General features: G+C 42.6%; 1 long non-coding RNA gene across 1 annotated transcript; it reads left to right on the top strand.

Moving 5' to 3' along the window:
• The first annotated feature begins 314 nt into the window (after nucleotides 1-314).
• LOC144237109 (uncharacterized) lies at nucleotides 315-5,759 on the top strand. Its single transcript, XR_013336761.1, has 3 exons — nucleotides 315-472; nucleotides 2,471-2,616; nucleotides 5,147-5,759. It is a non-coding gene; the product is annotated as an uncharacterized LOC144237109 (long non-coding RNA).
• Nucleotides 5,760-22,346: the final 16,587 nt, after the last annotated feature.

Raw genomic sequence — 22,346 nt, 5'->3', positions numbered from 1 at the left:
GTTTTGTTCCTGAATGCATATCCTCATTTTATTTTCTGCAAGACTGAGAACCAGGGGCCAGTCTTCTGTTGACATTTGGAATTGCCACAACTGTAAAGTGACAGTGATATTAGCTGGGCACCAATCTGTGAGTTGAGAGTAAGAAAAGAAATAAGTTTTTAAAACATTAATCAGAAGAATTCTTTCCAACAGGCAATCTTTCCTGCTCTTACAAGGGCAGCCGAGGAGCTGAAATGATCACAGAAACTATCAGCCAAGGATGTAGCAAGTCATCCTGCACCTGAAATTATGAAATTCTCTGTTCTTGACACATGTAGTCGTCTCCACAGCAACTGACTGTCATGTCACAGAGCAGACAAGAATATGAACAGAAAGAGAAATAGCACCAGCGAATGAGCTGAACCATGATTCCACTTCCATGCAAATAGTCTAAGTCAGAAAAATAAAAGGAACAAAATCTCTTAACATGAAGGTAAAATTCTCTAGGAATTGATTTTTTTTCCTGAGATAGGTTTTCTTTTCACACAGACTGTTTTTTTTTTTTTTTTTAGTTGATATTTTGGGGGAAGGGTATGGGGAGATGGCAAGCCCGTTAAGAACTACAATAATAAGAGTCATAAATCTGGAAGGAGTTCAAGGGTTCACCTTGCTCAGCTTCTGGTTTCTAAGCAGAAATGATCACGTTCTGAAGGCCTGCCGGAATGACAATTCTACGTCTTTCTCAATGTCCCAGCTTGCATGTTTTAACCTCTCCACTAGATAGACCCTTCTTATATCAATTGTGTGTCTCAGTACTGAATTTTAAGTCTATATTTTATGTTCTGTTCTCACTGGCACATTGAAAACAGCTGGTTGCTGTGAATGCCACATCCTGCCTTGATGCTAATGTACCTGCCCCTGATACTCTGGCTTCCTTCTATTCCTAGACCAATAGTGTTGACCCTTGGTGTGGAATTACCAAGGAGAAGGGAATGGGGAAGAATTGGCTGTGGTGGGTGTGGAGACAGCAATTTGTCCCCCCAGATTTGCAATCATTGCTTAAAGGAAAATTACTTTTCCTAATTTTCTGCCAGCAGCAAGTTGGGTGGGGTGGCCCAGCTTTGGTTATTCAGACCCAGGGCCCTATCAGATAGTGGACTGCAAGTAGGGAGGAAGTGGATGGGACTGATCTGCCTCTCTGGGCAGGACACCCTACTCTGGACTTAGCAGTCACAAAGAAACACACTCCTTCACAATTAAGTCCACTGCACATTGGTTTTCTTGTTGGAGAAGCCTCCACTGTACCCTAACACAGGGGATTAGCCACTGGTACTGAGACAAAGCCAAATGGGAAAGATTCATATTCAGTACTCTACAAGGCAGACTCAGATTTGAAAGAAACTCTCCAGATTGGAAGTCAAGTAGAGCCCCATGCTAACCCCAGATGACAGAAATTCCAACCAGCTGGCTGCTCATTTTGGATTGAGACCAGGGCAAGCTGGACTCTTATACACTTCCAGGTCTTCAGGCTGAGGACCACCCAGCTCTCCTTCACTTAGGAAGTTATCAGGTTGGGGAAGAAGAGAGGAGTTCTCCCAGGGCTTACCTCAACTCCACACTCGAACATTAAAAACTGTGGATCATTCACAAACCTGTGTGTGTCAAGATGCCATCATGGTTATGCCCATTTCCTCAGCAGGTTCCTCTGGTGTGGAACTTGAGGAAAGCTCTAAGAGGACAAGAAGGTGTTAAGGGGCAGGGGAAGTGGAGCTTGTAGGCGATGAAGCATGGCTCTCCACTGATTCTTCATTTTTGTCCCACAGTAATATTTGCACCATATACAGACTCCATAGTGCCTTGTCTCATCTGATTGTCATGGCTAGTTTTGTTTTATCTCTTAGAGAAAGAGAAGGAAGTAGGATCCCAAGTCGCTGAGGGCACCACTGTTCTTGGGGGCTCTCTACCCATAGATCTGCTTGCTTTCATTATTATTATTTTTTAAGATAGTCTTTTTTTTTAATGTTTATATTTTAGAGAGAGTGGGTGAGCAGAGGAGGGGCAGAGAGAGAATCTGAAGCAGGCTCCAGGCTCTGAGGTGTTAGCACAGAGCCTGACATGGGGCTCAAACTTGTGAACCATGAGATCACAACCTGAGCCAAAGTCAGATGCTTAACTGACTGAGCCGCTCAGGTCCCCCAAAGATAGTCTTTAATTTTTTTTTAAGTTTATTTATTTATTTTGAGAGACAGTGAGAAAGCAGGGGAGGGGAGAAGAGGGAGGGAAAGAGAGAATTCCAAGCAGGCTCGACACTGTCAGCATGGAGCCCAACTTGGGGCTCAAACCCACAGACCGTGAGATCATGACCTGAGTCAAAACCAAGAGTAGGTTGCTTAACTGACTGAGCCACCCAGGTGCCCCTGCTTGCTTTCATTATTTATCTTCATTTACTCTTTGTTAAATGGCTTTAAACATGCTTGTTTCACCCTTTTAGACATCATTGCTGGGAGGAGAAAATGGTAGAATTCATGTAAAGACCAAGTTGGCAATATCTATCAAAATGATAAATATATTTACTTTGGGGCTAGCAAAACCACTTCTGAGAATTTATTCTCCTGATTCTCTCCACACACAAAATATGTAAGTATGAAATTACTTATTGCACTATTGTTGATAATAAAAAGAGATTGGAAACAACATAAGTGCTTCCAATAGGGTATTGATTAATTAAACCATGGTATATGTGCACAATGGAATCCCATGCAGCTTTTACAGAAAGGAAGGAAGGAAGGAAGGAAGGAAGGAAGGAAGGAAGGAAGGAAGGAAGGAAGAAAAAGAACATCTAGAAATTCTGTATGTTTTAATATGGAAGAGCCTTAGGATGCATTGTTAGGTGATAAAAGCAAGATTTAGAGCACTTTATAAAGCATGCTACCTTTTGTATATGGAAAGGAACACACCAAATTTATAAGAAAATAATAAAAATAAATACCAGAAAGGGCTCGAAGCTCAGGAAGGGGGTGAGTGAGGACAGGGAGAGAGTGAGCCTGTTCAATGTATGGCATTTTATTCATTTTGTTATTTAACTCCATATACTGCCTACCCAAAAATAATAAATAAAAATGAAAATAAAAACAAGACTAGTTCTCTTCCTGGGATTCTTTTGTCTAATAAAAACTGGAAAATACAGCTCAGAGATGGAAACTGACTCAGTTTACCAGATGGCCAATGACAGAACTGAAGTTCCAGATGCAAAGGGACTGGAGAAAACTCACAGCTACTAATATGACAGTAGTGCTCCGCAGTTATTAGGAGCTCTGAAATGACTTACCAAAAAAATGCTTCAGTCAAATCTATTCATTATGGAAAGAGGAGGGAGAGAGAGCATTTAAGGTTTATTATCATAGGATAATTATTATGGTTATCAGGAGTTTTATACACTTTATCTCACTTGGACCTCTCGACAATACTACAGAGTACTCTCATAATATCCATTTGATAGATGAGAAAACTAATCTCAGAGAGGCTCAATAATTTGCCCTAGACGACAGAGCAAGTAGGAGAGTGACTGGGATTCAGACAGCCTATTTTAATTATGAAAGAAAAACAATTATTAGACACAAATCCAATTAACCTACTCAGTTATTTGTTCAAAAATGTTTAGTGAGCATCTATTAAGTGGTAGGCACTACTTTAGATCCTTGCAACTTATTCATCGGATTAGCTTTCCCTAAATACAGAAGAGACGTCTCTTGGAGTTTTTGTTTGTTTCAGGAGTTTTTGGTCGACTTCCTATTCTGCAGATGCTAGCTGCTTGCACTGGGAGAACGGATCATGCTCAGCCTCTTTTTTGGCCCACTTTTCACTTTTCTGATGGTTGGCGGCACCCCCAAGAATCAGGAAAGAAAGTGGAGTCCAGGTTACTGACTTTAGATGCAGATATCCTAATCTCTGCCCATATGGATTCAGTGAATGTCCTATTCTCTGATCAATCAATCCTTGGGGAAGAGAAGCTAAGAAGAAGAGCAGAAAGAGATCAGAAGTGGAAATGTAGTGGCGGTGTGGGCAGAGAAATCCCCCCTCTTCTCCCATCTTGCCCATTCGCATACTCCTATCTGAGCAACATTTCCCTTGGACTCTGGGGGGAGTGTAAAAAGTGAAATCTCCCAAATTTCAGAACTGCTATTATTCTCTGTTTGTATTAACAACGTAAAAGAAAGATTACCAGGGAAATGCAAAGATTTGGGTTAAATGTGATGTTGATAAGTATCAAGCAGTAATGACGTTTTTGAGGGCTGTTATCTTGAGATTTTGGTTAGAGAAGCTCTCCTGCTACTGTTAAGCCCATTGGACTGGAAGCTGACTTTTCCTGAACAGCTCCTTTGTTCCAAATACTGAGCAATTTGGGGGAAATCTACCGCATTACACTATGTCCACTCACAAAGCAACTGACCATGTTTCACACTTTGTTAATAGGAGAATCTGGAGCAGTGCCTGCCTAGATTTCGCATGTCATACAGCTTTTTTTTTTTTAAGTTTATTTTTAGATAAACAGAGAGAGAGAGAGCAAGTGCACACAAGCAGCAGAGACAGAGAGATAGGGAAAGAGAGAATCCCAAGCAAGCTCTGCACTGTCAGCGCAGAGACTGACACGGGCTCTATCTCACAAACTGTGAGATCATGACCTGAGCCAAAATTAAGAGTCCCATGCTTAACCAACTGAGCTACACAGGCGCCCCATACAGCGTTTTGAAGTCCGCTATCTGATGCCCTTAAGTATTTATTCCCAATATCTTCTCCACTCATACTTGATCTAGGTCCATCGTAACTTTTTGGTTTCCCTGATTTTATTTTCCTTACAAGGTAGTGAGCTCAAGGAACTTTAGGAGCCACAGAGAGGACAATGGTCAAGGTGGACCATTGTTCAAGCTAGGGGACTTAATAACTACACGGCGGTTCCACCAAGAACCACCTCATTGGAGTTGTTTGGATCTCCAATTCATGTTTATTTAAGGACCGTTTAAGGTCTTGCACTTCTCATCAGACTCACCAGCAGGACGGGGTAATTTCCTTCAGAACTTAAAATGTGTTAGTATGTGTGACAGAGACTCTGGTGTTCACTCATACCTAGAGGCACATAGGTGGGCTGCAATTCCCTGTACCCTTGCAGGTAGGCTGATCCTGTGACAAGTGATGGCCAATGGGCTGCAAGTGGGGCGTCCTTCAGGGCTGAACATCTACTTGCTGTGGTGAGAACCTCCAGCCTTCTCTTCTGCCATGGTGATCACGGAAGTCTCTGTTGAGAGGCTCACAAGAGTGAGGTGCCTGGTACCATTGAGCCACCACATGAAGAACAGCTGCCTGGAGAGTTTTCCAGATCCAAAGTGAACCTGAGGTATTTGGATTGTTCCTACAGCATCATCTAGCTTATCCTAACTGGTACACTGTGTGCTGTTAGTTAGCTATAGCTTTGGTCAACCTCAAAACAAACTGGAATCACGCAGTGAACTAGAAGCTAAACTCCTAGCCACCATCCCAGAGCATGCTGAAGGAATAACCATAACTATTGCCATCACTAATAACTGTTCACACAAGGCAAGGGAGAAGACACAAATCCCTGTAGGAGTTAGTGGCACCTCTATTGATGGAAATGGAAAGAAAATACCAATTCTGGCAACTCTGGAAAACAAAGAATTTCAGTTTGTTGTGCCACAATTAAATTCTTTTGTTTTGGTTAGCAACAGACTCATGAAATAAGACTTAAAGACAAGTCTTCACTTAAACCATGTTGTAACTTTTGAATTACTGCTCACCCCCCTTCTTTCTTCCCTTACCTTTTCACTGTAGAATGCATTACAGAGGTTTTCTACTGAGAAGATACAACTGTAGATCAGTTCGGATGTTTTTGGCTACAAATAGCAAAAGCCCCCAATCCAAACTAGTTGAAATGATAAGGATGTGAATTATCTCACATTATCAAAAGTCTGGAGGGTGTGTGGGTTAGCTCCTTCAGCAGCTCGCTTATGTTATCAAAGATTCAGATTATTTTCCAAAGCTGATAGCGAGGCAGTGTATCAGTTGCAGACATCACACCCACACAGGACAACGTTCAAAGGGAGAAGATAGATCATCTTATCCTGTGTTTCTCACTTAAGAGAGGAAATATTTTCCACCAGCCTCTTCCCATTTGCCAGAAGTGGTCATGTGCCCAATCCTGAAGCCATCACTGGTGAGGAGGACAAAATGGTCAGCACTGACTTCGAACCATGACAACAGGTGTAAGGTGATGAGTGTTTGGGTGGAATGGATGTTGGACAGTCTATCACAGACATGATCACTATTTCTACTATGCAAAAGTAGACATTCCAGAGCATTTTCTTCCCTTTGGTTCTCCTGAGTTGATTCCTTTTGTCTTGATTCTTCTATCACTACCACATGTTATGGTGTTACAGATGCTACAGATGCTCACACTTTTATTTGTAGATTTTGCAATAACTTCTCATCTGCCTCCTCCAGCTCATCTTGGTTTCCTTCAGTCCACTCTGCATGCTCCTGCTTGAGGAAGTTTCTTAAAATCCTCTTCTCGTACGAGACATCTTTACGCAGTTCTGTTTAATCTCTCTCTCATGTCATTGTTCTTTGGTTCAGATGTCTCTGGGTGGTTTTTTTCTGAGCTGTTTTGTTATACCAATCCCATCCACTACTGCTAGGCAGCGCCCTCTCTTTATTTATGTTTAATTTTTAAAATATATTGTCAAATTGGCTAACATACGGTGTGGACAGTGTGCTCTTGATTTTGGGGGTAGGTGTCCATAACTCATTGCTTACATACAACATCCATTGCTCATCCCAACAAGTGCCCTCCTCAATGCCCATCACCCATTTTCCCCTCTCCCCCATCAACCTTCAGTTTGGTCTCTGTTTTTAAGAGTCTCTTATGGTTTGCCTCCCTCCCTCTCTGTAACTATCTTTTTTCCCTTCCCTCTGTCATGGTCTTCTGTTAAGTTTCTCAAGTTCCACATATGGGTTATAACATATGATAGATACTATGTTAAAATTAGATAAGTAAGGCATCCCCCTCTCTTTAAGTCACTCCCCTCTCTGGATCAACATATCGACTCCTGCTTCCATAGTTCTGTGTCTTTTCTCCCATCTTGAGTATCTTACTCCCTCTTCTCTGCCTGTCCAAATCCCTTGAACATTTGTCTCAAACTACACCATCTTCACAAAGGCTTTCTTGGCTAACTCCAGCCCATGCTGGTCTCTCCTCACTGAATTCTTATTTCATGTATAATCGACATCATAACTGTGATTCTTAGTATGTGTTAAGCTGTTCTCCACCAAATAAATGAAGTAGGTCTTGAGAGTGGAGATCATTGTTTTGCTTCATTTTTGTCTGATACCATCTCTACTTCATTGATCTTTCAGTCAATCAGCAAGCAATAACAGAGACCCACTCCCTATGGTTACACTGTGACATTAGCCCAGAGGGGGACCAGGAAAAATTTGTACTAATTGAGCACATTTTGACTCATGACATGGAGAGGTCCCCTCCCTGAGACCTCCATGGGAGTTGAATTTTATGTCTGGAAGTTTTGAGCTCACTTCTAATAACTTAAATTTGGGTACCTGTTTACAATGTCATGCTTTTGGAATTGCATTCCAGAGTCAGTACAGAGGGTTGAGAAGAACTTGGTTTAGCCTCTTTTTTTTTATATATATATATTTTTTTAAATTTATTTCTAGGAGAGAGAGAGAGAGAGACAGCGTGAGCAGGGGAGGGTCAGAGAGAGAGGGAGACACAGACTCTGAAATAGGCTCCAGGCTCTGAGCTGGCAGTCAGCACAGAGCCCGACGTGGGGCTCGAACCCACAAACCGCGAGATCATGACCTAAGCGAAAGTCGGACGCTTAACTGACTAAGCCACGCAGGCGTCCCTGGTTTAGCCTCTTAAATAAGAGCTCCACTCTTGGAGTACACATACTTGTACTTTTGTAGATACTATCCTTTCTGTATGAAAAAAGACTTGCGCCTCAGTTCTTTTTGGTTTTATAAATGGGGAGATGTTCACAGAGACATTGCCTCTTTCCCCTTGTGATCAGCGATAGGCATTTGCTGGCCAGTCAGTCTGAACAATGCATACAGACAAGCACCACTGAACAGAGGGAAGAAAAGCGTTCCTTGGAGGAATTAGATTGCTCCTCTACCCTGTGCTTTGTGCACCAGACCTGTAAAGCCCTCTGGACCCTGAGCTGCTTATGTCGTATGTGACTGTGAGATGGGAATTAACACATAATTCTGTGTCCCAGCTTTATTGCTGAGGTCCATAATGAGTCAGTATAATTAAGCACCATTTGCCTGGTTAGTTAGTTCAGGTGTCTAAATCTGTCACAATAAAGTATGTGATGTTAAACATGTTTGGATTAGAACCTTCTGGAGCCAATGGCAATGCAGACAGCTATATTAATCACATGGGAGGTTATCTTATTTGAGATTTTCTATGCACCTCTGAGTTACAGTGTTTCATCCATCAAGGGCTTGCTGAAGACATCTGTAAACTTTGATTTATTGCACTGTTCCTGGTATAGAATTAAATAGCATTATACTCAAATATATTGGCTTAATTGACAGGTAGAGATTTAATCCTGTTAATTATCTAGCTTGCCTGAAAGCTTTCATTAACCCCTTGCTGAATCGGCAGGATTCAGAAGGTATCTCAGTACCTATTTCAGGCTCAGGTAAATTCATCATTGCCTTCCCTCTTCACAAAGTTGATTCCTGCCAGCCCCAGTTTGTGAGTAAACATGCATACCCATCAGACAAGTATGCATCTGGGGTCATCTCCTCTGGCTCTCGACAGCCCATTCCCTTAGATAAATGACATCAGAAGGCTTGTAGTCAGGGTCTCTCCTGCCTTTGGGTTTTGTAGATGAGCATTTAATGAGATAACATATATGGAAGTTATCCACTTATGTATCTAACATGCTTTAATTGAGCACTTACTATGTTGAGGAACTCTCTTGGGATGGAAAAAGCAAAAAAAAAAAAAAATGTGTAAAGACAGTTCAAATCCTCAAGGAACTGACATCACTTATAAATCAAGGTGCTCTACAAATGTATAAGACATTTATTAATAATTCTTTATATCTGTGCCATTATAATAATGCATGCTAATAGGTTCTCTATGCCAGAAAACATATGTGCAGTTAAACTTTATCCTTCTAGAACTAAGACTTCAACAAAGGACACTAATGTGGAAAATTTTAGAGGGGGTAGCAAAGGAGTCTGGGAGACCTCTGAAGGTGGTGGACATTTGGAGCTTTTCAGCTCATCCTTACAAAAGCAATTCTGTTGTCTTTCTGCAAACACAGCAGGATCCCACCCATAGAGCCATTTCCTAGTCCCTCTACCCCTCAGGTCAACTACCATCCTCCCTGCTCCTGGTCACGGCACTGGATCTAGAGGACACAGAGAGAGGACAGACCTCTGCCTTCCTGCAGCTCACAGTTTGGCAGAGACACAGACAGCAGTAAGAGGACAATGAGGAAAAGCCTCACAGGGGGACTCTCAAAGCCCTAAGAACATCGACAAATTCAAAGGAGTGAAAATTATTATGAGGGTTGAAAACACAGTGCAGAAACTCTGGGGTCATATTCTGGCTTATTAACCTTGGTTCCTTAATCTGTAAAAATGTGAATATTAAGGTGTGCCTGGGTGGCTCAGTCAGTTCAGCTCTGACACTTGGTTTTGGCTCAGGTCATGATCCCCTGGTTCATGAGCTCGAGCCCCGCATCAGGCTCCTCACCGACAGTGGAGAGCCTGCTTGGGATTCTCTCTCTCTCTCTGCCCCTCCTTGCTTCTCTCTCACTCACTCTCAAAAAAATAAATAAACTTAAAAAATGTGAATATTAATAATAGGTAATTTTTGTGGGTATTGTGAGGAGTAAATGAGTTTTTACAGAGTGTTTTATAGTGTCTGGGACATCACAAGCACTTGGTACAGGTTAGCTACCTATATTATTTTCAGTGTTATTTTTGGGTCACATCTTCTATTTCCCCAAATAATAAAAGTTTGAAGAAATCAACCTAAACCCCCAATTAGTTAAGATAAAATAAAACATTCTTAAACTACTGTTGAATCAAACAGAATATTAAAACTATAATTACAAAACAAGGGGAAAACAATTATATAGTTCACTTCTAATGTCTAATAGAAGGCAGCCAAAGCTCTACTATCAGGTCAACTCATAGATGCAGACAATTTTCGTATTTGGAGTGGAAAAAAAAAGAGAATAGTAAGAATAAAACAAATCTTAAGAAAATAGAAGGAATTAGGGACACGTTGGTGGCTCAGTCAGTTGAGCATCTGACTTCAGCTTAGGTCATGATCTCCCATTCCATGGGTTCAAGCCCTGCATCAGGCTCTGTGCTGCAGCTTGGAGCCTGGAGCCTGCTTCAGATTCTGTGTTCCCCTCTCTCTGCCCCTTCCCCACTCATGCTCTGTCTCTCAAAAATGAATAGATGTTTAAAAAAAAAAAAGAAAATAGAAGGAATTAAATGGCAGCAATAAAAGCAGAAATCATTTTTTAAAAAGCAGAACTTAAAATGTGAGAGGTAAAAGAATAAAATATACTCAGCACTTAAAAATTTAAGTTTTGAAAAGATGGGGACACACCCATGCTTCTGGAAAACAAGACTGAATACTGTAACAATGTTAATTTTCCCCAATTTGGTGTATCCATTTATTAAAAACCCAATCAACATTCTGATGGGACTATTTTTTAGAAATCAGCAGTATAATGATAAGGTTCATCTGGAGAACAAATGAGGCTAGCTAAGAACATTTGAAAACATTCTAATAATATTAAGTTCATCTGACCAGTCTAGATTAGAAGAAAAGTTATTTTGAGAGCAGGCAGACATCAATATAAAAAGAACCTGATACCTTATTGAAATACTAATTGCCATCAATTAGTATTCATTGGAATTCATATCTACTCAGTCCCAGCTCTAGATACTTTTGCCTCTTTGATGCACAGCCTTCTAACTCAATTAATAGAAAGACAGGTTGAGAATAAATTGCTCATGTCCTTCAATACAAGCCCAGGAAAACAGTGAAACTCTAAAACAAAAATACCTTAGGATCTTATTCAGATGGGATCATGTGTATTTAGTGACTTTTGTTATTCATTTCAAAAATATCTATTTTAATCACAAAAGGAAATTGGCATGCATGAGCCACTATAAATCCTTTTGATCATTTTCAGTCCACGTTTTTCTCATTTTCAGGCCGGGAAGTTTGGGAAGGTCATGTTCGAATGTTAACTTTGTTGGTCAAGGGTAAACACTACCACTTATAAACATTTTCTAAAGTGACGCTGGAATGATTCTAAGTAAGTTATATCCCTAGGGTCTAGAAATACAGGAAGATGCTTCATCTGACATATGAATGAAAGGAGAGGAGATTTGATGATAGGAGCATGACCTGGGGAGATGGGTAGGTGGGTTGAGGCTCAGGACACTTGGAGCTGCAAGTGGGACAGAATGCACAAGTATCCCCCCATCCTCCCAAACATACAGGTATTATATGAAATATGGGAAGTCTGAAAATATAGGGGTAGTAGCACAGCAATCCGATATTAGTGTCAGTACTGATTTCAAATACTCAGCACCATAACCAGGTCATGGGTTAAGAAAACATGTTCTAGAGTCAAAGAGACCCTGATTTAGGTCCTGGCTCAACCACTCACTAACAGTCTAATGTTAGATGGGTTTCTCAAACACTCTGACTCCTAAGTTCCTCATTTCTAGTTCAGGGATTACACAGATCTCGACAAATAGTAGCCAATAAGAGATTGGCCATTGTAAGTCTAAGGTTCTCATCAAAGGCAGTAGAAAATGGGGGTGGGGGGAGTACAGAACTGTGTAAATAAAAGGAACTCCAGGAGACGAAGTATTGGGTATAGACATTCTGTGTGTGTGTGTGTGTGTGTGTGTGTGTGGGTGTGTGAGAGAGAGAGAGAGAGAGAGAGAGAGAGAGAGAGAGAGAGAAAGGGAAAATTAAAGATATTGGGGCTGGTTAAAAAAACTAACAAACTTACAGGACAGAAAATCCACAGAAGTTTGATGTAAAGAAGAGGAGGGTAGAGTGGATTGTTCAGAGAAATGCTTGAAATTCAGCTTTGGGAGATAGAAAGGATACTGATGTCCAAACATCTGGCCTTTGAAAAGCCAACTGGAACCCCATTCCCGTGTGCAAAGGNCTGGCAGTCAGCACAGAGCCCGACGCGGGGCTCGAACCCACGAACCGCGAGATCATGACCTAAGTGAAAGTCAGACGCTTAACCGACTAAGCCACCCAGGCGCCCCGAAGCAGCAGTTCTGAGGAGAAGGAAGATGGCATGAGGTCAGAGGACCCTGCTGGAGGCAGTGCCACATCAACAGATGCTTAAATGACCCTGGGCACCAGTAGAGAACCAGGCATAGACAAAAAGGATGTCCTCGGAAGCTTCCGGTACCCAGGAACTCAAATACAAGACTTATAACCATGAGGGCAAACTTTCTTGTACTCATTATGCTTCTTCCCATGCAGGTCATTAGATGAAACAAATTAGTATTGGCACCAAGTAAAGCTTACAACAGCACTGGACTCGCAACTCCCTTCCGGTGTATTTCTTGTCTTTCCCAATTTGAGGCTCATCCATTTACAACTTAAAGAGCTGATAAGGATATTGATGACAACACCAGAGGTGTGCAGCAGATGGGAGACAAGGCTCTAGCTCAACTCTGTAAAAGGATTCTATGATCCAGCAGGCTCTAAGGCCACTAGCTTGATCTGGATTTATAGAAACAGGATGTGTAGCCTAACAGAAAAGTAGATTCAGCCTCAGGTATCCGTAGGTGCCAGGATCTTAGCTCACATGTATCCATGGAGCCTGGAAGATCTGAGAAGGAAGAAGGGATGAGGAGGTTGTTGTGGAAATCCAAAGATTCTAATCTTCTATTAGAGTTGGAACCATCTGCCCTTTCCTGAATCAGCAAAAAGAACCACTGTCTCCATACCTATGCCCCTGAGAGAGGAAGGAGAGAGAGAGAGATGGGAGAAGAGTAGGGGAAGAGAAGAGAGGGTGTCCTACATGAATTCTGTGCAGTAGTTACATAGGGGCACCCACAGTTTCCCTTTTCCTGTTCATTGGCTGACACCAGATTGGCCAACTCCAAAAAGAACACGTAGGCATGGATTCTCCACCCAGGTCACCACCTCTGCAGCCACAAGTGGATATGTGATGTGAAAGGCTAGAGATCTGAGCAAGGGAGTAGTCCTCTGGCACTTGCGAAGCCCCTGGCGCTCTATCTCCCACCAGTTCAGAGCTGCAGGGACCAATATGGCGGTGTCTTGTGTTCTCAGAGTCCTGTGGAGATAATGATGAAAGAGCTCTCTGAGATGTGGTTTGCTCTTTTATTGCAAAACTCAGCCATGAGCATCTGACATCCAGGCCAGGAGAGGGGCTGTGTGACAGAGGCCTATGGTATATACTCAGCTACAGTTCCTAGGCACAAGGAGATGGGGGGAAATGTTATCCACTTAACAGCTAGTACAAGAATTTATCATAGGAAGAGGCTTGCCTTTTTGAGAAAAATGCCTTGATAAGCTCACTCGTGTAGTCAGTTCCTTTGAAGCATGGCTATTCTCTGATGCCAAGTTTTCAGTGAAAGAGCCAAAGTTATTCTGCCTAAGAAAATTATTTATGTATGTTTTTTATTTTGTCCTGGAGAAGGAAAGGAGGAGAATAGAACAGAGGAAGAATAAGGTAGAGTGGTGGAGACTGTGTGTGGCACAGCGGGGTTCATCTTTACCAATATTATTAAAACCCATTAAATACTTGGTTTGATTGGATTTCTTATGGAAACCAGTGAATAGGGCTGATGCTGTCTATGCCAACTATGGGCAAAACAGAGGCCGCAGACACAGATAAAAGAAGGGGAGACAGACCAGCTGTCATCTGTACAGCGAGGCCAGTTTTCTTGTCTTTAAAACCAAACCTGTGCAGCCTACCTGGTCCTTGGTGATGCAAACTGAGCCCAAGCAGCTGTGATGGGGCTGAAGATGAGCTGCACTAGGTGTGTTGACCAGGTGGATTCAGCTCAGGAGCCACTGAAAATGGAAGCAACATTGGCCCCGCCTCTGTCTTTGTAGAATCATTTCCTTCCTTCTTCCAGGAAGAGCTTCTACAGGCTCAAAAGGCCCTCAGCACCTGGAGAGATGCTGGTAACCAAATCTGTGCAGTTCCCAGGAGGACCTCCATCTCTGTCTCAGCTTCCTTTTTCACGCCATTCCATGCCACGCCACTCATCCCACACACGTTCCCTGAGCGTGGACTCTGTGCACACAGAGACAAACCACACGGGGTCTATGGGAAGAGAATGCTTTCTTCTCTGCATCATTGGTGGCCTGGGCTCCAGAGAACTGACCCCTTATTTCTCCTCGCTTTCTGAGCACACTGCTGGCATGCAGAGCTTTTCCTTGTCTCTGAGGTCAGTTCTTCAGAGAGATTAGTCTCAACTCTAGCATTTCTCAGTATTTTCACGTGTTCTTTTTTAAAAAATTTTTATAGTTTATTTTTGAGACAGAGACAGAACACGAGTGGGGGAGGGGCAGAGAGCGAGGGAGACACAGAATCTGAAACAGGCTCCAGGCTCTGAGCTGCCAGCACAGAGCCCGATGCAGGGCTCGAACCCACAAACTGTGAGATCATGACCTGAGCCAAAGTCGGATGCTTAACGGACTGAGCCACCCAGGCGCCCCTCACGTGTTCTTATATACAGTTGCTCTCTGTACGTTTTTTATTGTTGTTGAAACAAACTACTGCTAAGTTCGTGGCTTGCAGCAATATAAATTTCTTCTCTTACAGTTCTGGAGGTCAGGAGTTGAAAATGAGCCAGCAGGGCTATGTTCCTTCCAGAGGCTCTGGGGGAGAATCCATTTGTTTGCCTTCTCCAGCTTCTAGAGGCTGCCAATATTTTTTGGCTTGTTTCTGCAACTCTCCAATCTCTGCTTCTGTCATAACATAACCCCCTCTCTGACGCTGACCCACCTCCTCCCTCTTATAAGGACGCTTGTGATTATATTGGATCCACCTGGCTAAGTCAATCTACTCTCCGCACCTCAAGAGCCTTAATCTAATCACACCTGCAGAATCCCTTCTATCATGTAAAGCAACATATTCCAGGTTTTGGGGATTGGGATGTGGGCATCTTTAGGGGATTGTCATTCACCTCACTGTATTCCCCAAGATACAAAAACGTGCACGTGTTTCTCTTCTGGAGCTGTGTTTCGTCTGGCAATGTCAGGTTCACAATGGTCTATGGCTGGAAGCCCAGTCTCCTCAAGATACTGTGGGTTATTTTGGACGTGAGGTGCAACTAAAAACTAAAAATCATGAGACTCCACTCTTCTGAAGATAAATTCCTTCATTTGTTTAGCAAACATTTATTAAGAGCCTACCTTGTATAGATGTGGTTCTGAGGCATGGGGGGAAATAACAATGAATGACACAGAGGAGTCGCTGATACTGTAGCGCTGATCAACTAGGAATCACAATATAAAGGCAGGTTCAACATCATAGGGAATTGCAAATGAAAACGACAAGATTTCACACATATCTGTTAAAGTTCTAAAGTCCAAAACACTGACAACACCAAATGCTGGTGAGGATGTGGAATGATAGGAATTCTCACCCATTGCTGATGGGCATGCAAAATGATACAGCAACTTTAGAGATTGTTTGGCAGTTTCTTACAAAGCTAACCGTATTCTTTTTTTCTTTTTTAATAGACTTTATTTCCTTAGAGCAGTTTCAGGTTCACAGAAAAATTGAGTGGGAGGTACAGAGAGTTCCCATGTACATGCTTACCACCCACGCTCCCTCCACAGCCTCTCCCATTATCAACATCCCTCACCAGAGTGGTACGTTTGTTACAACTGATGAATCTACATTGACACATCATGATTCCCCAAAGCTCATAGTTTATGTTAGGATTCGCTCTTGGTCTTGTACATTCAATGGGTTTGAACAAATGTATAATGACATGGATTCATTATTATAGTAAGACAGAGAATAGTTTCACTGCCCTAAGAATTTTCCACACTCCACATATTCATCCCTTCCTTCCCCTATAATCTCTGACAAGCACTGCTCCTTTTACTGCTCTATAGTTTCGTCTTTTCCAGAATGTCATATAGTTGGAATCATACAGTATGTAGCCTTTTCAGATTGGCTTCTTTCATTTAGTAATATACATGTAAGATTCCTTCATGTCTTCTCATGGCTTGGTAGCTCATTTCTTGTTAGCACTGAATAATCTTCCACTGTATGGACGTACCACACTTTATCTGCTCACCCACTGAAAGATGTGTTTGTTGCTTCTAGGTTTGGGCAATTATGAATGAAACTGCTATAAACATGTGTGCNGGGTGTTATATGGAAACCAATTTGACAATAAACTATTTGTAAAAAAAAAAATTAATTAATTAATTAATTGCAAAAAACCATGTGTGCAGGTTTTTGTGTGGACATAAGTTTTTAGTTCCTTGGGTAGATGTCAAGGAATGTGATTGCTGGATCACATGGTAAAGACATGTTTAGTTTTGTAAAAGCTGCCAGGCTGATCTCCAAAATGGCTCCACACTTTAACATTTCTACCAGCAATGGATGAGAGATTCCGTTACTGCATGTCTTTGCCAGCATTTGATGTCAATGTTCTGGATCTTGGCCATTCTAATAGGTGTGGAGTGGTATCTCATTGTTGTTTTAATTTATATTTCCCAGATGACATATGATGTGAAGTATTTTTCCCCGTGTTTATTTTCTGTGTATCTTCTGTGGTAAAGGGATACATCGAATCAGTGTATATCTTTTAATCAAGTGGTTGCTTTTCTTCTTGTTGAGTTTTAAGCAACCACAGACTTTTACACTGTGTCTTTGGGGGCAACTCCTTACAGGAAGTAATATGGACTTAGCATGTTAATGGCATTCAGATCCTTAAAAGGAGGGGGAAGATTTAAAATAAAACCGATTTTTTTGCAAGATCTGGTTTACTTCAGTCCAAAATTCTTACCATATGATCCAGTAACCATGCTTCTTGGCATTTACTCAAATGAGTTGAAAGCTGACATCCACATACAAATCTGCACATGAATGTTTATAACAGCTTTGTTAATAATCGCCAAAAATTGGAAGCACCATTATGTCCTTTAATAGGTAAGTGGGTCAACAAACTGATATATTCATACAATGGAATATTATTCAGTGATAAAAAAAAGAAATGAGCTATTAAGCCACAAAAGACATGGGGAGGGGAAGTTAAATGCATATTGCCAAGTTATAAAAGGCAGTCTGAAAAGGCTAATTACTGTAGAATTCCAACTAGATGACTTTCTGAAAAAAGGCAAAACTAGGGAGACTGTAAAAAGATCTGTGGTTGCCAGGGGCTTGGGGGGAGGGAGGAGAGAAGAAGGAGTGGAACACAAGGTTTTTTGGGGAGTGAAATGATTCTGCGTGATACTGTAATGGTAGGTACATGACATTATGCATTTGTCAAAATCCATAGAATCTCACAACACGGAGAGTGAACCTAATGTAAACTGTGGACTTCAGTGAATAATAATGTATCAATATTGGTTCATCAATCGAAACTGATGTACCATGTTAATGCAAGATGTTCATGATAGGGAAACTGGGTGGGGCAGGGTATATGGAAACGTTCTGTACTTTCTGCTCTAAAATAAAGTCTGTTAATTTAAAAATGCATAGCATGTTGGATGACGATGTGTACTGTGAAGAAAAATAAAGCAGCACACAAGTATAGAAGTAACGGTGTGGTGGTGGTGGTGTGTGTGCATGTGTGCATATTATTTTATTTTTTAGGTGGTTAGGGATGGCCTCACTGATGAGGTGATGTTTGAAAACTCCCCAAAGAAGTGACAGAGCAAGTCACTTAGACTGCTAGGAAAAAAAAAGGTTTTCGGATTGAGGGAGGCAAATGCAAAGGCCCTGTGGCTGGCATATGCTTAGTGAGTTTGATGTCAATGTGGCTAGAGTAGATGAGCTTGAAGAGACAGCAGGGGTGGGGTGAGAGAAGGGATATGTCATGGAGCACCTTTTTGGTCACTATGAAGAATTGGGATTTTACCCTAAATGACATGGGAGATTGTGAGCAGAGAAGTGACATTGACTGATCTATTATAAAGAAAATTTCTCTCACTATTGCAAGAACAATACACTGTAGTGGGAGGAAGAATGGAACCAGAAGACCTGATTTAAAACCTGCAGGGTTGGTGGGAGGAAGGATCATAGCTAAATCCAGAAACAGGATCACGTCCTCACATGAGCTTCTGATCCGTTTAAAAGAAGAAATTGGCTCCCAGAGCAGCTGGGAGAAAGGAAATGTGGGGGGAAGAGTTTAATTCTTGTGAGAGTTGTTGGAAGCCTAGTATTTCGGTGAAGTGGTTCTCACTGTCCCTCAAAGTTCCCAGGCTAGGGTTTCACTTTGGTGATTGTCACGATGTCTGCATACAGAATGAGACTTCACTACTGGTTTCTGAGAAAAATGTGAATTCCGTGCTCCTATAATGATTGGGGCAGATAGCATGGAATCTTCTGTGTGATCGAAGACCTGATATATTGCAAGTTCTACCTGAAGTTCCTTTACGTTCACTGTCGTAATCTTCTCCTATTATCAGGACTTATTATTGTCCTGATAATAGGAGATTATCCTGATAATTGTCCTGATAAGCGAGGAACTGCAGACCCAGAGAGGTCAAATATCATCCCACAATCATACAGCAATAAATAGTAACCAGGTCTACCTGACCCTGAAGCCTACTTCCTTCCCAAGATGTGTGAAGACAGACTAGTAAGAAAGTACTGAACATCTCAATGGACACTCTCCCCTACAACCTTGCTGTTTAATTCCAGAGAAATATGAAAGACCAACCTTTCCATGTAAAACATCTTTCCTTCGTTTGGCTGTTTGACACCTGTCAGAGTGGGTTTGGGGAGAAACAGTGGAGTGAGTGAAGGAAGGAAAGGTTTAGAGAGCAGGGTAGTGAAGTGTGTCAGAAGAGGCAAATTTGGGCAGATCTCTACTCCTCAACTACTGTTTCTAAGTGTTTCCCATGGTGTGGAGGCTAGCGGCTAACAAGGGAGAAGAAAAGCCACGTTCCTCAGAGAGGCTGTAGATTGTGTGGGTTTTCTGCTTGTTGCCAATTCTTCTGGCTGAGCAGTGAGGCCAGGGTGGGGTCGGGCTGGCCTGGGCGCCCAGATCTCTGCTGTGGCAGTCCTGACTCCCAGAGACTCTCAGCTTTCTCCCAGGCTACATCTCCTCAGTATTGGGTAGAAAATCCTTCCCTGGGGGCGCCTGGGTGGCTTAGTCGGTTAAGCGTCCGACTTTCGCTCAGGTCATGATCTCGCGGTTTGTGGGTTCGAGCCCCGTGTCGGGCTCTGTGCTGACTGCCAGCTCGGAGCCTGGAGCCTGTTTCAGTCTGTGACTCCCTCTCTCTCTGACCCTCCCCTGCTCACGCTGTCTCTCTCTCTCTCTCCTAGAAATAAATAAAACATTAAAAAAATTAAAAAAAAAATCCTTCCCTGGCCACATAAGCCGGGTGGATTTGCTTAAGGAAGGTTCCCCATTTCTGTACCATGGCCTAAGGGAGGTTTGGGTGGGGAAGGTTGTCAAAGAGGTCCCAGCTAACTGATGACTCTGGGGTGGGTAATATTCATGTCCACGGGCCATTAACCAGCTGAGTTATAAACTCCAAAAGCAGAAACGCTAGCTGACTACACACCGTAGGTTCGTGACAGAGAGGGTGGTTGGCAGGGAGATGGTGTTTACTTTACCCCTGCCCCCTGAATCCTGAAGGCCGTTTTAATTAGCTTTCAAACAGCTCTTGTACTTTTTGGTCTTTGCGTTTGTTCTTATGACTACACACAGCCACCCGTACATAATCCTATTTTAATAGAATGAGGGGAAGCCTCAGAATGGCTATACCGTATCAATGCCTCGTTAAAATGGACATCTCTTGCTATTGCAGGGGAGAAGGGCTGCTTTGTAGTTTATCAGTGTTTTTAATTATTTAACGCAACATTTCCACACACAGTTGCATTGATGAATAGAGGTCAAGTTTTATTTTTATTTTTATTTCCTTTTTAAAAAAATATAAACAAGAAAGGTTGTTTTCCTGCTTTCAGAGTAAGATGCCAAGGAAGGACAGGCTGTGACTGGCTTTGAATATAATATCGGATTCCTGGTAACCTTGGACATGTTTTTTAAAACATACTGCTAATATTTAGAGTGCACATAAGTATTTATGGGGGCAAGGAGTGGGGAGCCCCAGGCGGGAACTCATGGAAGAAATGAAAAAATACCCAATTAGCTCTGGGTGGAAATGAGCTGTGTATTGCTGCAGAAAGGGCTGCTGGTGAATCAACCACTTCTAAGAGAAAAGTGACAATAGTAATTTCAATAACCAAGGTATTTTGCGTGTGTGTGTGTGTGAGAGGTGAGCCCACGCAGATCATTAGGGCAGACGGGGGAACCATTGGCCTTGACTGAGCTGGCTTCAAAGGCTGTGGATTAGCGGTTCCCAGAGAGAGCAAGGCCCAGAGGACAGGAAAGAGGTACGGATGTTGTGGAAGGAAGGAGATGAGGTGATAATGTGGGAAAGGGGAGGCACTGGTTTCCCCCTGTTAAGATGCCATCAAAGGTCAAGGGCAGACTTGAGGGGCCAGTGAGTGAGAGGGGAGAGGATGGAAGACGTGAAGGAGGCCTGCCTTAGCTGCATCTGTCAGAGATCTGGAGAGCTTGGAACATGACGGTTTGGGAACTCAGGGAAAGTGATACTGAGGAGCACTTGAAGGTTTCCTAACGGAATTCTCAGTGAAATGCTTAATCCACATACCTTGCACGGAGTCTCTGTTAAATTGCTTTCTCTGGCATCTGTACCACTTGGGGTCCCAGAAGGAAACAGATGGGGCGCTCACACTGGGTAACTGAGGAGTGTTCAATAAAGAGACTGCAAAGGTGTGGGCAGTGTGAAGAAATCCCAAGGGACAGAGCTCAGGGCCGGGAACAATGTGAGGAGGACGTTGCCACCACGTCTTCTGGCGGGGATGGGAGGAAGCAGTACTGAACCTGGGCAGTGGGGACAAGGCCACCTTGGTAGAGATGTACAGCAAATACAGGAGAGAGCCATGGAAGTAAATACCCCCTCTCTCTTCCACCCTCCAATCACCTGATGCTGAGTCCCATTGGTTTATCCCGATTCGAAGCCACTGTGGCATGCATGCATGTCACGGGACATGCATGACTGTGTGGCGGGCACATCCAGAATCCGATATAGGCAATTGGCAGGCTGGAAATCTGAGTAAGAGTTGATGCTGCAGTCTTGAGTCCAAAGGCAGAAAACTCGGGTAGAGTTTCCACATTACAACCTGGAGGCAGAATGTTTTCTTCTTCAGGAAATGTCAATTTTTGCTCTGAAGACTTCCAGCTGATTGGAGACGGTGCTCATTCAGATTTCGGAGGGCAATCTGCTTTAGTCAAAGCCAACTGACTGTGAGTGTTAATCACGTCCAAAAAATGCCTTTGCAGCAACACAGAGACTGGTGTTTGGCCAAATACCTGGACACTAGAGTCTTGCCATGTTGAGATATAGAATGAGCCATAACGCTCCTTGTGGTGTAGTGAGATGAAAGCAGAGTTAGGCTGAGGTTCAGTCAGGAACTTTACAGTTGAAAAAATACCCTTATATGTGTTGAATTCTCTAATCAAAACTGTATAGTAAAACAGGCATTATCATGCAGAAGTTGCAACTGAGGCTCCGAGATGTTATTGTCCAAGAACAGCTGGCAAGTTGTAGGGGCAAGACTCAAACTCAGGTCCCTTGATTTCAGTCCTAGACAGTTTCTAAGTGAGTAATACAATACTTTTTTAACGTTTTATTTATTTCTAGGAGAGAGAAAGAGAGACAGCGTGAGCAGGGGAGGGTCAGAGAGAGAGGGAGTCACAGACTGAAACAGGCTCCAGGCTCTGAGCTGGCAGTCAGCACAGAGCCCGACGCGGGGCTCGAACCCACGAACCGCGAGATCATGACCTAAGCGAAAGTCGGACGCTTAACCGACTAAGCCACCCAGGCGCCCCAGTAATACAATATTTTAAAGTCCTATTATGAAATTACATATTAGGAGTTTACTGAAAATAATAAAATGGGCGAGTGAGTGAGAATATGGCTGAAATGTGATTGGTCACATATTGATAATTTTTGGGGCTGGGTGATGGGTAAATGGAAGTTCATTGTATTTTTCTCCGTA

Source organism: Crocuta crocuta, unplaced genomic scaffold (assembly GCF_008692635.1).
Source record: "Crocuta crocuta isolate KB4526 unplaced genomic scaffold, BGI_CrCroc_1.0 scaffold266, whole genome shotgun sequence".
Classification (NCBI taxonomy): domain Eukaryota; kingdom Metazoa; phylum Chordata; class Mammalia; order Carnivora; family Hyaenidae; genus Crocuta; species Crocuta crocuta.
The sequence above is the reverse complement of the archived record's forward strand: the minus strand, read 5'-3'. Positions and strand labels throughout refer to the sequence as shown.